This window comes from Ailuropoda melanoleuca, chromosome 4 (assembly GCF_002007445.2).
Source record: "Ailuropoda melanoleuca isolate Jingjing chromosome 4, ASM200744v2, whole genome shotgun sequence".
NCBI classification, from domain to species: Eukaryota; Metazoa; Chordata; class Mammalia; order Carnivora; family Ursidae; genus Ailuropoda; species Ailuropoda melanoleuca.
The window spans coordinates 127,193,011-127,206,599 of NC_048221.1; positions in this window are offsets into that span (position 1 = coordinate 127,193,011).

Genomic DNA, 13,589 nt, shown 5'->3' on the forward strand with positions numbered 1-13,589 from the left:
ATCTGTAGAGCAACTATTAAAAAATAATGTTAAGAAGTACAGTTAAAAGTCAATAGGTAGATTAAAATGGGATTATAGAAGATATTAAAAAAGAAAAATAAAGGCAGGAAAGGAAGACCAGCGGAACAGAAACTACAGGGAGCAAACCAAAACCAAATAACAAAATGATAACTTTGAATCCATTGGCACCAATAATTGCATGAAGTATTAATGGAGTAAATGCTCCAATTAATTAAAAGGCAGAGATTGTCAGAATGGATGAAAAGATAAGACCTGACTGACATGCCATCAACAAGAGAGAGACTTTAAATATAAAGGCACAGATATTTTGAAAGCAGTTGGATGAAAAGAGTATACAGTGCAAACAGGAAGGCAGGAGGTCTATATTGATATCAATAAAATAAACTTCAAGGTAAAGAGTATTACCAGAGATAAAGAGGAACATTTTATAATGCTAAGAGGGTCAATTAATAGAAAGGACATAACAATCTTAACATCCTAGCCACTTACTAGTTGTATGACCATAAGACCCTGAGCCTCAGCTTTCTTATCTGTAAAATGTATTATAGCATGTCTGGACAGATATGCTTGGATAGTATATATGTAAATAAAGTTTAATAAACAAACAAGCAAGCAAATAGCATTTACATATATCCCTTGGCACATAGTAGGTTTTCATTGAACATTAATTCTCTTTCTTACGTAATGTGCTCAGTTTGGGCTCAGGAAGTCTAAAAAGAATGATGAGCAATTTTGTTACAGAGACAAATCCATCAAAGCAGAATAATATAAAGTACACATGTTACAATAAAAATTTGTTTAATGATGGCATAACTTAGAGATTTTACTGGTACTGTTTCCTAGAGAGGGAGCTTCAACCTTTACCTTGAGATGCTAGAATCTGGGGAAAGTGTTAATTGAACAGCAGTTTTCCCTTTTTAAGGCAAAAGTAACAAAAGCTAATCTTAATCCAAGTGTATTATTATTATTATTATTATTATTATTTATTTATTTTAGTGAGAGAGAGAACACGTGTGCATACATGCAAGTGCAGGGAGGGACAGAAGGAGAAGGAAAGAATGCCAAGCTGGCTCCACGATGGGCATGGGGTTCCATTTCACGACCCTGAGATCATGACCTGAGCTGAAATTAAGAGTCAGACACTGAACCAGCTGAGCCACCCAGGTGCCCCTTAACCCAAGTGTATTATTTTGGGGATGCTTTTTCTCTCAGGCAAAATGACCAGTAATCACTTCTTCAGTACAGCTGCTAACATCACAAACCACTATTAGCTCCACCTTACATTTAATAAGTGTTACATACACTAGAAGCTCCACCTTACATTTAATAAGTGTTACATACACTAGAAGCACATAGGGTATTCTTTAACTTGTACATGCATTGGGGTCCATTAAGTGTTTTCTTCTAGATTACACAGACCTTACATGGCACACCAAGGTAGTTTCAACCTAAAGTCTAGCTTTGTAAATTACATTGCCTGCAAAAATGTGTTATACTTAGGGCACCTGAGTGGCTTAGTTGATGAAGCGTTTGCTTTCGGTTCAGATCATGATCTCCGGGTCCTGGGATGGAGCCATGTGTCAGGATCCCTTCTCAGTGGGGAGTCTATTTCTCCCTCTTCCTGTGCCCCTCCCCCTGCTCGCTCACTCTCTCTCTTTTTCTCTCTCTAATAAATACAATCTTAAAAAAATGGGTTATACTTTTTCTAAATGGTTTTTTTTTAAAATTGAATCTTTGTAAGATCTCCAAAAACTGGATCATATTTTAAAACAATTTTAAATGAAAATTGCAGTCATTTTTGAAGGTCACAATGGGATTTTAAATAGTGAAATCAAAGCTCAGTGTTTCTTCTAAGCTCTGAAGTGGACTTACAGGAAATAGATGGAGGAAAATGGCCACTGTGGCCTAAAATATAGAGAAAAACATCTATGTTCAATTAGGTAGTAACTAAACAATTCAACATGTAAAGTTGAATTTAATGCCTACTTCTCCTTCAGAAGATTTTATGAATAAGAATTTCACAGTCAACTCTGAAATTTAAGGGAAAATTCCTGCACTGGATACGTATTATTATTTATTGATCTTGAGGTCACTTTTCTAATTTCATGGAAATTAAGTGTCTGTGAATCAGTTGTTCAAAGTGGAAAATTTCTTCCACTTTGATGATGATGATATATGGCAATGATAAACATTTCCTATTTACTGAGCAATTATTACGTGCCAGTCACTCTTTTAAGTGCTTTCCATACATTATTTAATTTGAAACTCATAAATTCTCAATGAGATAGATATGATTGTTATCCACATTTTATAGATAATGAAAATTAAACTAGTGGAAGTAAAATGACTTGTAAGTCACACAGTACATGGTGGAATGCAATGACAACATAGGTTGCTTGACTATGAAAGGCTCTATGTTGAATTATTGGTAGAGATTAGAAATTTTCTTTAACATAATCGCATATAGAATCCCATTTCACTTTTCATATGATCTTCAATGGCTAGTAGGGTTACGTTGACTTGAAAGCTTAGGAAGTGTATCAGAATCAGAAGAGGACTGGGGACAGGGTGACCTGGAATGAACAGCTTAGTTCACTTATACAACAAGCCTTGAGAAGATTGGATTGTCATTCAATGGGCTTATTTTTCTATGCTTCTTTTCACCAACACAGTGGTACATCAGAACTTGAACAGGTCTATGAGGCAAGGTGGTCACTGACAAACAAAGCCTCAGACTTAGATCTTTCCATGTTAGAAAACAAATAACATTGTCTTGGTCCTCATCCTGATTCTTCCACCTCCTGACCAGATAGGATTTTGGCAAGTCATTTCTTACAGCATCTATTTCCCTGTCAGCAAAATGGGGGCTTCCTTTTAGGGCTATTATTTTGATAAAGGAGATAATTCATTTAAAGTGCTTAGTATGATGTCAAGTATATAGTAAGCACGCAAAATACATGTTAGCTATTATCATATCATTATTATTTTCATCATTATTGTCATTTGCTTTGGAATGCTTTCCATGTGATAAATGTCATAGATAAAACTTGGGGATCTACGACAATTTTGGAAAATTGTTAAATAATTTGGGGACATCTACATCCTCCCTGGGGAGTTGACAACACTTTACAGTTGGCTCTGCTGTGTGATATGCCTTTGGTGTCTTCACATGCATTATGTTGGTAAGGAAGGACACTAAAAGCATGGAGGGTTTCATGGAAAAGATAGGTAAATACTATCTGAAGTGGTGATTTATCCTCTTTCTTTGCACATTTCTTCCTGGAAATGTTTCTTGAAAGAGACTTAAGGCATGAGTTGGGATTTATTTTATAAGAATTTCTGGTGTAAGTGGGTTGTAGTAAATGGTGGTATGAGAAACAGTGGTGACTCTCCAATGAATTCTATTTCTGATCTTTGCTTTGTGACTGGCACAGAGAACCAGAGAGCCGGTAGGCATGGTGTACTGCATCCAGCAGTGCATAACACACAAGCAGGCCTAACCTTTCACAGCAAAATGTCTTGCCATCCTTGCTGCAAGTATACAGAAGTGGCTGAAGTGTTAGAACAATAAAATACTTAGCATTTGGGGGGGCAACTACTCTTAGGGAACATTGTTCTTTTAAGTGAGGAGCTGTGAGCTGTTAGTAGAAAGCAGCAATTTCTTTAGCTTCTCAAAAAAGAATATGGGTGCTGTGTGTGTGTGGGGGGGAGGCTTCAATTTAGGACACAGACACTGATAACTTTATTAAATATTGATTTTTGAAAAATATATATATTCACTAAGCCATGAGCCAGAGAAGATCAGAGTTGGTGATAAAAATAATTATTAGTAGTATTTCAGTTTTATTGCAAACAAAATGAGTTGGCATAATCTATGAATATAACTATATATAAATATAACTCCCATCCATAGCCCACTTGGAAATTGGATGCCACTCTTCCTATTGTGACAACAAGGCCCACTTCAGAGTGGAACAATATTTGTTTCTTTTGTGGCTTTCAGGGCCGGCAAAGCCAGGATTTCTGGACCTATAACAGACTTTCAAAAACTATTAACCCAGGCTCAGAAACAAAGGTACAGAATTTGTGGCAAGCAGGGCCTGGGAAAATTCTCTGGAGAGGAAAGGGCCACTTGAACAAAGACCAGAGTAAGCAGTGGCCTTGCTAACTCAGTACAACATTTATTTGGTATCAGAGTGTTTCAGACTCTGGGAATCCTGAGAACCTTCAATGTCAGTCACCTCTCTGTAGATGAGGAGTGATGAGGAGAACTACTGATTCATGCAAGAAGTGTTTCCTAAACTTAAAGATGTAAATGTAAGCATAGGAAGGGTCTGCTTCTGGACTTTGGAAGAGGCTACCTTGAGAATGGCGAGCTTCTTGTCACTACCAGTATTCAGGCAGAGGCTAGACAAGCACCTCCCTGGGGATATGCTATTGGTGGGGTATTGAGTCAGGTCAGATATCCCCAAAGCACTAAGCATTCTATAGTCTTCTATGGGCTCACATCTACTTTGTACACTCTGTGATTTTAGGAATGTAATGAGAGCAATACTCGTGTTGTTGATGACAACAATGATGATAGCTAGCTAGCTACCATTTACTGAAGTTGAATATATTCTAGGCACTGTGACGAATGTTCAGCAATCCAGACATACAATCCTTACCACTACCCTAAGATACTGATATTGCCTCCATTTTATGGGTAAGAAAACTGAGGCTTAGATAGATAAGAATTGGTTCCTGTGTTTAAATATTTGGGGGTGAGATAGGACTCATAAATGCAAATAGTTACTGAAAACCTTAGTCTGCCGACATGTGACAGTGTGAGAACCATTATAAGACAATATGCGTGAGGTGCATGCCAAGTGTTCATCAGCCAGACATGGCCGGGGGCCGAGAAGAAGCTTTATGGTGGAGGTGGGAACAAATTACTTAAGAGGATGGTCTATTTGGTCAAGTAAGTGGAAGGTTTATGGTTAGTTTGAAATAAAATCTTAAAAAACTGAATGTGCTAGCTGGAATTTTTACTGTGGTGTCAATAACTTCCCATGCTATAGCTATCAAATTGGCTTTGCACTCTGGATAAATATCTTCCCCATTTTATTTGGCTTTAAACCAGAGTTACAGGAGACACAAATCACTGTAAGTAGGAATACCCAAATTAAATGAGCGTTCAGTTTTGACTATTTGCCTTGGTGTTTTTAAGCCACACATTTTAAAATCCCTTTAGATGACGTTGGTGGGAATCTAAATAAATCTAGATGAAGAAAACAGATATTTATCATACCTTTCTGAACTGTTCTGTGAGACAGGGGATACTGACAACTTTGAAAGTGGTGTGTGCACTTGCACCTGTACACATAGTGGTCTTCTCTGACTTTTCGTGAGATAATGTGCAGTGTGAGTTGGAAGATGTGGATTTCAGTGGGGACTTTGCCACTGTGATCTTCTGATTAACCTTGACATTCCCATCTGTGAGATGTGTCCTTTGTACAAGATGCTAGAATGGGATCATTGTTTTACAGGATCCCTTGAGTTTGTGTTTTCTCACCTAAGAAAACAAGTAGAAGAAACTGGAAGCCTTCCTTGAATATGATCCATCTTCTATGCAACTTTATGGAGCAATTTTGGAGGTCATGTCAAGTATTCATTTAAGGAAGGAATGATTCTAGTGCAAATTAAACCAAATAATCGGTCATTGGCATCTTCAGGGAGAAGGAAGTTTACATAACCTCAATTAAAAACAAATATCACTATAAATCAGTTTTTCCGCTTCTTGAACTGCATGTAAATGCTTGTTTGAAATATTTTCTATTTTGTGCCTGGCTTCTTTTGCTCAACGTACTATTTTTGAAGTTAATCCATGTCATTGCATGTATCAGCAATTAAGATTTTGCATTTTGTTATAGGTAAAGTATACCTCAGTAAAAAAAAAAAAGGAATGAAAAAATATTACTTAAAAAGGAAAAAAACAAAGTAATCAGCTCCTGGGTCTTGGAGGCTGAGAGTAGAAGAGATTATATTATGGGATTAGAGAGATGAATTGGGGAACATTTTTCTGCATCAGCAGGTTACTCATTTCTATGTTGGGCCCTTCCTTTTGTGTAAGCAGAAGTGAAAGAAAACTATTTAGGTTTGTAATATATCAGTTTTCCCCATTGTGATCCCACTTAACACAATGTTAAAAACCCCACAGTCTTGCAAGATGGAGACGGCGCTTCTCACCAGCAATAGCAAGGCGTTTGTGTGGATCTGCTCTTCTGGCAGGAGTTGGGGACATGACTAGACACAAGCATGAAGTCTAGACTCCAAGCCTGGCATTTCAAGCTGTTCAGAGCCAGGCCCTGATTCAGACTGATGTGTTCCCACTCCGTTCTGATTTTGGATGGCTTACAGAGGAGCCAGACAGCTCATCATCATGGCACCCCAGAGCTAAATTTAAGGTGGTAGCTTTTCCAGAGTGGTAATTCATTCAAGCCAGCTAGCATTTATGTAGTGGTTATTGCATGCCCATCTGTTTTTAGGTAGAAATAAATCAGGGTGTGATCTTATAACTCTACTTTTTGTCCTCTTATCCCCTGTCATCATTGCTGATATGAACACCATTTGATATATCATAGACTTAGAGATTCTAAACTTGTCTCTGAAAAGTGAGAGCATCTTCCAATTTTCACCTTATTCCTGGCAGGCTCTTTCTCTGAAATATCTTCACTCATCCACTCATTCATTCATTCATTCATTCAGTCACTCACTCATTTCATTAAACCAATATTCTGTTCTTGATGATACATGATAAAACAAAAATGCAAAATTTCCTGTCTTCACCACAAGTGTACCTGTTATCCATTGTTCAAGAATCCGCTTAATTCTCATGTCCTTCAGGAATCCTGTCCTCTCCTGAGCTTCTGCAGGCCTTACCTTCAACATCATCCACAGACAATGCTGCAACTTTTCCTTTACAGAGTTAGGTTGTTATAGGATTCTTGGAATGCAGATATTTCCATCTCCCAGCAGCATTATTGCCTCCAAGGGGTTGTGCATTCTAGATCACTGGACTCCTGACCATTTCTGCCTCAATACATTGTACATAAGTAGGTGTCAAGTGAACAAGGGAATGGACATTTGCTTTCTAGCAATTGTATGACAGAATGGACCGTGATGTCCAGGCTGAGCTCTATCTTCTCTTAAAACCTGGAAGTCACTCTAATGTGATTCCATTTAAAACATTCTATGAATTTGAATCTGAAGATGCCTCAGTACTACCTCGGGGCTTGGAGTATTTCTGTCACTCAAAAAAATTTTAAGTTTATGGCTTTCTCATGAAGATCCCATGGGTATTGCATATGCAAAGAACAAGAGGTTTGTGAAAGGACCTCCAAAATGCTCACAGGCTGGGTGAATTGGGGTCCTCCTTACTGGACTGGGAATATTCAAACAGACAATAAAGGATATTGAGTTGCCTGAAGTGGTTCTGGCCAGAGGGGACATCATGAGCACGGCCTTATTCCTGGTCTTACTGTCTTTCTCCTTATATGTGACCCCTAAAGGAAGAGTATGGTTTGGCAGCAATGACAGGAAGGACTGTTCTCTGGATAAGCCTATCAAGTGTCAGAGAGTTGAGGAGAACTTTTGACTTACGAAAATTGCCTTGATTCTTGAGTTCTATCCAATTTTCCCTCAGCCAACAAGCCCTTAATAAATTCTACTCCTCGGGGCGCCTGGGTAGCGCAGTCGTTAAGCGTCTGCCTTCGGCTCAGGGCGTGATCCCGCTGTTCCGGGATCGAGCCCCACATCGGGCCTCCGCTGGGAGCCTGCTTCTTCCTCTCCCACTCCCCCTACTGTGTTCCCTCTCTCGCTGGCTGTCTCTGTCACATAAATAAAAATAAAATCTTTTAAAAAAAATTAAATAAATAAATTCTACTCCTCATCCTCCTTAGAGCTGGTCATCTTTGGAAGCGACTACCATCGGAGCATGAGGCTCTTGTGAATACAGCTGTTCAAGCAGAGGCCATATAAGCACCTCTCAGGGGATATGCTGCTGGAGGGCATTGAGCTAGAGCTAAAGCCCCCTTTGTATCCTCCTTCAGTATACATACATTTTCTATGATGTTATGTGAGAGGAACTCAATTGCAAGGGGGAGGGAAGGCTTCAGTGAGGGGCTGCAGGTGGTCTTCTTAAGCCCCATCAATGCACAGTGGGAATTCTGGGGTGAGCTATCCAAGGATAACCAGTGCACCCAAGTGCAAAACTGCTAGCAGCCTTGAGCATTTCCACTTAACACTTTCATCTCCATTCTCATTCCCCACAAAGTGAACTCAAACTGCTTACTACCTACATATCCTCCAGGCTCCTGTGAGGTTGAATGTGTTAATGGTTATAAAGTGCTTTGACCTTCTCTCTTGGAAAGTACTGCAGGAGTAAAAAAAAAAATTATTATTATCATTTCACAGACATTTTGCAGTTCCCACTGGTTAGTTTCATTCTCTCCTTCGATCTTGAATGCATTAAAATGGCTAAATAAAAAGTATTTTGAGTAAATAAAGATACCCATGATTTTTAAAAGTTCTTTATTATATATTTTGATATGCATCATTACCTTCTCTGACTTTCCACATAAAGTGCTATAGCTAAACGGCCCTGTAATGATATTGCTACTTGGCTATAATTTAGAATGCTATAAAAATTATTTAGCACAAAGAAGTATTTCCAGTTAAAATTTAGCAACTCCTTTCAAATAGATTTACATTAAATCTTAGACTGAATTTTAGAAACATTGAACAGAGCAAAAATGAAATCTAGTTCATGTTCTCATAAAATATCTACTTTTCTCCTGACTCTTTACCCTGTGTGTGTGTGTGGGGGGGCAGATTCCCTCTCTGCTTAGAAACAACCTACCTATCCTTCCTTTTTTTCCTGCCCTTTCTTCCCTTTCTCCCTTCCTTCCTCCCTCCAACTCTTCTTTTTTGTTTTCCAAAAAAAAACAAAAGATGAAAAAAACCCCACAAATTAAATAAATTACTTCTTTAGCGTCTGGCATGTTGTGAAGCCTAGATAAATATTCAGTCTTGTTGTAGTTATGTACGAGATACTGTTTAAGTTCTTGAGAAGACAAAAGAGATTGAGTTCCTGCTCTTAAGAATTATGCAGTCTAGAAAAATAGAGATGTAGACACATAAACATATAAATAACAACATATTGTTATAGTCCTAAAATGGGGAATATAAAAAATGTTGTGAGATTTAGTAATTTCTTAAGGAGCCAGTAAGCCATAACTGTTAATTGCACAGACTTTGGAGCCAGAGATAAAATGTCAGTCTTTCCACTTACTTTCTATGTGACCTTAAACATAGAATAAGACACATTTTCTCTTCCATAAAAAGAGGATACTCATGTCTTCCTCATATGCTTGTTTTAAGACTTAAAAGAGTTAATTTTTATACAGAACATAGGCTCATCTCTGGAATGTAAAAAAACTTTCAATACATGTTAGCTATCATTTTTACGGGAAGCAAAAAAATATCACACACACACACACACACACACACACACACACACTCCTTCGCTTGAACTTCTCAAATTATCATCTTGTTTCTTTCATGTTTTTCATAGCTACATTTTATGAATAGGTTTTTACATTTTATTTTCCATACCCTCCTTTTACCCCTTTAATCCCACATCTTTATTTAATTACATCAGCACAGTGTTTAATGAAAGTGCTTGGATCCTTCTAAATTCTGGTAGTTGTATGGTGCACAGATTACAGGAGTGCTTAGACAGTCACAGTTGAAGACTGACCCAAGGAGTCCTGCTACTCCTACTTTCCATGTACATCATTTTACTATGACTATGCCATCCTCTCCTGAACTCACCCCATTTGGGCTTTCCTTCTCATCACTGATCTTAACACCAACCACCTTCATCTTGCCACATCCAGTGGAAAATGGCATCCCATTTTCCTCCTACTTCAACCCTCGGGCCCCAGTCATTATGAAAGGCTAAGGTTTAGGTAAGGTGGGAGGTTTCCTTTTGACATCTTCCCATCCTCATCCTGTGCCCTTCTTGAGTTCATTTCAGATCTTTCAGAAGCAGCTGACCTTCTTCCTCCTCCTCCCATTTCCACTGCCTTTCTCTGCCAGTTACGGAGGAGACTTCCATAAGCCTATCTGTGTTGATTTAGTGCACTCTCTAGGAGGCACTTGGAATTTAAAAGTCCAGAGAGACAATCTGTAACATAAGGGGATACACCATAATGCTAAAATTTCAGGGTCTGAGGTAGACATCAGGAGACATTTCTTTTCTTTCTTTTTTTTTTTTTTTTAAAGATTTTATTTATTTATTTGACACAGGGAGAGACAGCCAGCGAGAGAGGGAACACAAGCAGGGGGAGTGGGAGAGGAAGAAGCAGGCTCCCAGCAGAGGAGCCCGATACGGGGCTCGATCCCGGACCCTGGGATCACGCCCTGAGCTGAAGGCAGATGCTTAACGACTGAGCCACCCAGGTGCCCCAGGAGACATTTCTTAGTATGGTTGCGCTCCCGTGTTCCTTAAAGCTGACCCTATAAACCACCATGTGGCCAGCACTGTGAAAATCCAGGCTCTGTTACAGTCCTACCAGCCTGGCTGGAGATTAGTCTCCACTTCGAGTTTACCTATTTAGATTGAATGAGACAGGATATTCAAGAAACTGAGGGAATACCTAGAAAATGACATATCACCTTAAGAAGTGATGGGGCAAGCAGGAGCTGTTGCCTGCTCCTACGTCCCAGTCTCTCTCTCTCTCTTTCTCTCTCTGACATTTCAGTGTTAGTGTCGTCTCCTAAATGTCAGATTCCTTTTGAAAAATCTTACGCATGGATTAATAAACAATGTGCTGTCAGTTAATTCTTATTAATCTAAGAAAATATCATGGACAATTAGAGATTTTGAAGTGAGGAGAAAAACCTTAAATATTGTTCAAGCAGCAGTGAGTTTACAACGGAATTTATTAACAACGTTAACTGATAGACTTATTGTTTTAAAATATCATATATATTTAAACATCATAATTAAATTACAACTGCATAATGATGAGTGAAGTGTGTGTGTGTGTGTGTGTCTCAGTGTGACACAAAGTTTTCTAGGGTCGTTTATACTAACAGTCACCATGGGCAGCCCCAAGTTTCATTAGAGGAGATGTATAACTCACAGACGCAAATCAGTGGCTGCAATAGTCAAAGCTCACTGCATATCCATTGTGATATGGTTACAACAAGCATTTTAGATTCTGGCATATTCTGAAAAGAAAATTATGGTGACATGGTGCTGCTGCCAATTATCTGAATATGACTGACGGCCGGAGCAACCACGTAGAAAGTCTAGCTTGTGATTTCCCTTCGACTGCCGGTTTTGAACTACAGGGGGTTGAGTTCCCAATCAGATTTTCTTGTTTCCCAGACTCAGCCTATGTAGAGCTGAATTTCCTTACTTTAAGTTTGTCATCCTAGGGCCACAGGGCCTTTTTACCCTCCACACAGTGGGCTTTATTTCTGACTTGGTAACTACAAGGAGGCAGAGAATTCTGGGTAAAGCATCTCACACAGTGTGGTGAGCAATTGTCTCATGACTCACCAGCCTTGGAGACCTATGTTCACTGAAGGATGTTAAGTTGGATTCCTCAGATATGTTTTCCTTACTTTATATTCAACCCAACACCTTGGTCATTCCATTGTCCCCAGGCCTGGCAGCATTGCATTTTCTGGGATTTCACTTGTACTAGCTACTTCCCTCTGCCAAGAATTCATCTTGTGCAACCACACGTGGAAAGCACGTCACTCTTTAGGGGTGACATTTCAACCCATCATCAAATCCTGTTAGCTGTACCTGTAAAATATATGCATAAATGACCACATTTCACACCACCTCTGTCTCTACTGCTTGATCCCAAACCACCATCATCTCTGGCTTGACATTGCAATAACCTTCTGAACCTTAGACCTTCCTCTTTTTTTTTTTTAAGATTTTATTTATTTATTTGACAGAGATAGAGACAGCCAGCGAGAGAGGGAACACAAGCAGGGGGAGTGGGAGAGGAAGAAGCAGGCTCATAGCGGAGGAGCCTGATGTGGCGCTCGATCCCATAACGCCAGGATCACGCCCTGAGCCGAAGGCAGTTGCTTAATGACTGCGCCACCCAAGTGCCCCCTTAGACCTTCCTCTTAGAGGCTTGCTTCCTTGAAATTCATTCTCTATAAAGCATCCAGAGTGATCTTTCTGAAATTTAAGTTAGAACGTGTTTCTAGTCTACCAAAAGTCTTTTAATGGTTTCCTACCTGACTCAGAGCATAAGCCATGGCCCTTACTAGCAGGAGAACCACCCGCATTGTCTCATGTGAGCTGCCTGCCCTGTCAACCTTTTCCCTTTTTGACCCCCCCCTCCTTCCCGAGCCATATAGGTTTCCTTATATTTCCTCAATCTCACCAAGCGCGTTCAAGCCTTAGGGCTTAATTTGCACTTTCTGATTCTCCAGGCAAGGATGATTTTCTCTGAGTTATCCACATGGCTGTTACTCATTTATTGCAGATTTCTGCTCGAATACCACCTCCTCTGAAAAGCCTGTCTTCGGTAGTGTTCTTGATGTGGTCTCTCCCTTTCCCTGCTTAATTTCTCTTCCCAGCACTTAACTGTGCCCAAATATTGTTCCTTTTTTGTTTATTGTCTGTCTCCCCTCTCTAGGATTGGGCACCATCAGCACAAGGCCTTTTTAAGGTTTGTTTACAATCGGGTCCACTCATTTATTTATTTATTTATTTTTTAAAAGATTTTATTCATTTATGTGACAGAGAGACAGCCAGCGAGAGAGGGAACACAGCAGGGGAGATGGAGAGGAAGAAGCAGGCTCCCAGCCGAGGAGCCCGACGTGGGACTCGATCCCGGAACCCCAGGATCACGCCCTGAGCCGAAGGCAGTCGCTTTAACGACTGCGCTACCCAGGCGCCCCAGGTCCACTCATTTAGAATGGTGTCTGTGACATACTGTAGTGTTCAGTAAAGAAATGGCTGAGTTCATGTCTGTGGTCCTTTGTGCACAGTCCTCCTCATTTTCTTTACAGCCATGCACTTGGCCATGTCAGTGCCTCCCAATGACACATGAGCTGGTACATCAGGCTTCCTCGTCGGCCTGTCATCATCCCAGGAGTTCAAGCTGGATCTTTGTGTATCTCGTGTTTGATAATTCTGTTATTCCAGGTTTTAACTATGTTTATCTGGAAGTAAACATTTCTTTTCTGGAAAGTTTTGGAATTATGGTAGATAATTGGGAAGAAGATATCATTTCTAGTGCCCTTATATATAGTCAGGGCATTACCTAAGCCACTTAGTTCAAAACCTTTCTTCAGCAGATGAGTTTGTGCTCCACAGACATGAAACATTTTTCTTGTCGCACAGCAAGTCACGTTTGGAGGTAGAACTCAAATATAGTGCTTCTTCCCGTTACTGTCCTGTCCTTAGAACTGATTCCTGGGACCATCTGTTTCTGGCCTCTTTGTGTGGGAGGGCAAGGGGGGCGCTATTCTGTATTCAGACGTTG